Below are 2657 nucleotides of genomic sequence, written 5' to 3'. Positions count from 1 at the left end.
AAGGAGCTTGCAGTCAACTTCAAAGAACAGATTATTCAGCTGGGCCCTTAGGAATCCTTGTGAAGAGAGAAAAAGAGGAAGTTTAGAGTAATTTGCTTTGATTTTCTTAGCAAATTGCCAAGTGAAATTTTCCACTTCTGAATAAGGCTGTTCAGGAGTGCTCCAGGAGACATTTCTCACCTCAGTCTGTAGAACTTTGTCTTACAGAGTTTACTGGAGCCACTGCTGCAGAGATGAAAATCTAGCTGAACACACAGGAGAAAGGAAGGCATCATAGGACACATGGAGAATTCAACATGGACCTGGTGTTCAGGAAAGACCCTGGAGTAATGCTGCAGCCTGGCACAGAAAGGGAGCTGCCAGCTGTGAGCTCGGTGGTACTCATCCCTGTTCCCACTGGGACCCTTCAGACAACACTTTTGGGCATCAGATCTCAGGTTCTGCCATGGTAAACCACACACCTACTCCATTCTCAAGGAGAGACCTCTGCCTGTCTGTGACCTGCTTGAAATCCCAGTCTCTCTCCCCTTCTTCAGGTCCTGTTTGCCAGCACACTTAATGGCCTATGGTTTCCCAGACTGTCACTAACAGTGGAAGAGGACACAGTACCCTTCAGCTATCCTGGTCAGCAGACTGCACAGGTAAGCAGACATCACCTAGTGAGGAATGTGCACATTTACTGTCCTGTATTAGTGTGAGCGCTGGAATCTAAAATTAATAACACTTTATTAAAGAATCTTCTAGAAGTATGCAATGTGATTAAAATTAAAAGGGGTGTTAAAAACCGAACTCTTTCCTTTCCTTCCCCAGCCTTCAGCTGAGGTAACTGGTGCAGGTTTGGTGACTGCTCGCCTGGTCCCTTCCACCAGCTTCCTCTTCCCTTCCCCCCTCTGCTCCTTCCACCTGTTTTCCTCTTACCTCTGTGGTTTCCCTCACTCTTCTTTCCCTATCCCAACATTCCCAAGGTTTAAATTTGTTCTTGAGTGACTGGGATTCCTTCTTACTAAGTACATCCCTCTGAAAGATTTGGTGGCCATGAAAATGAGCTCTCTGGAGCCTGAGAACTGACTTGGTGGTTGTGAAGTAAAGGTCACCAACTCAGCACTTTGGAGGATCGGGATGAAATATGCATTTGTTAATCTCTAAGGAAAATCCACTTAAAAGATGGATTATGGAAACCATTTTGCCAAATGAGGAAGAGTGAATAATGCAGGTGACTTAAAGAAAGCATTTCTGACTTCCATATATGTGCCAATAAATAGCAATAGTCATCATCATCATCATCATCATCATCATCTTAGAGGTAAGGTTTGCCCACAGACCTCCAGAGTTTTGTAAGGAAAGCACTTCTATAACCTTTTACAGTGTACTGCAGAAATATTGAGAAGACAAAGTTTACCAACAACTTCAGTTATACTTCTCCTGCCTTGGTACTTCTAGTCCTAAAAAAAAAAAAAAAAGCACACACACAACTTCAAACTTGAATGTTATACACGAGTTCTAGGCATAAACCAGCTTTCTCCTCAGGCTGTAGACACACAGGACTTTTAATAGTCAGCAAACATTCAGAGCTTATTGGAGATAAAGTTGATCCACACTGCATGGACTACAGAATTCAGAACTTGTAAAATTGGTAGTTAAAAAAAATGTTTGTAAAAAGGATCATAGAAACACGCATGTCAAAGGAGATGTGCTATGAAATTAGGACTGTGGCCATTTTGAAACAGGTGTAGCCTTATTGGAGGATATGTGTCACTAGGTGTGGCCTTTGAACTTCCACAGAGTCCATTCCAAACCGAGGGTCTCTCTCTTTTTTTCTGCCTTTATAGAACTCTCAGCTACCATACCTGCTTGTTTGTCATCATGCTTATACCATTATACACACAGAGAGATACACACAGACACACATACACGAACACATACAGACACACACACACAGACACACACAGAGACACATAGACACAGACACAGACACACACACACACACACACACACACACACACACACACACACACACACATGCCCAATATCCCTAAAATAATTTAAAATGAACCACCTCAAAAACAGACCCAGACTGCTTTCCTATGGATCAGATCAGGTCCCAAGGAAGAGAGACAACTCATCTCTGCAGCAAGTACAGTCATTCCCTCTGTCTTGCTTCATTGCTGCCCTGTCACTGGGGAATGAATCCCCAGAAGCTCCTGTGAATGTCTGATGCAGTGGTTTAAAGACAGTGTCCTCCAAAGGCTCAGGTCCCCAGTTCTTGGCAGCTGTTTGCATAGGTTTTAGGAGGTATGACCTTGCTTGAGGAAGTGTATCACTGGGGGGTATGGCTGTGAAACCTAAAAACCTCTTCAATTCTCATTTCTCCATCTCTGCATCTTGCTTGAGGCTTATGATACAGACTCTCATCTCTTTCTCATCCATCATGCCTGCCTGAGGCCATGCTTCCTGCTGTGATGGTGATGGTCTCTTGTCCCTCTTTAAGCTATCGGCCCACAAAACACTTTTCTTCTCTATGGTACCTTGGTTCTGGTGTTTTATCATAGCAATAGAAAAATAACTACTACAGCAATTATGTCAAAATGTGAGTATCTGCAGTTCAGACAGTTTCAGTGACACATGCTCATCTCTCCTGTAGCTTGAAAGCACCAAGA

General features: G+C 43.4%; 1 pseudogene; it reads left to right on the top strand.

The window, feature by feature from the left end:
• Positions 1–296: 296 nt before the first annotated feature.
• LOC127673702 (sorting nexin-6-like) overlaps positions 297–2657 on the top strand; it is a 5410-nt pseudogene continuing 3049 nt past the window's right edge.

The sequence above is a fragment of the Apodemus sylvaticus genome, chromosome 23 (genome assembly GCF_947179515.1).
Source record: "Apodemus sylvaticus chromosome 23, mApoSyl1.1, whole genome shotgun sequence".
Taxonomy (NCBI): domain Eukaryota; kingdom Metazoa; phylum Chordata; class Mammalia; order Rodentia; family Muridae; genus Apodemus; species Apodemus sylvaticus.
This window is presented reverse-complemented; position numbering and strand designations above follow the sequence as displayed.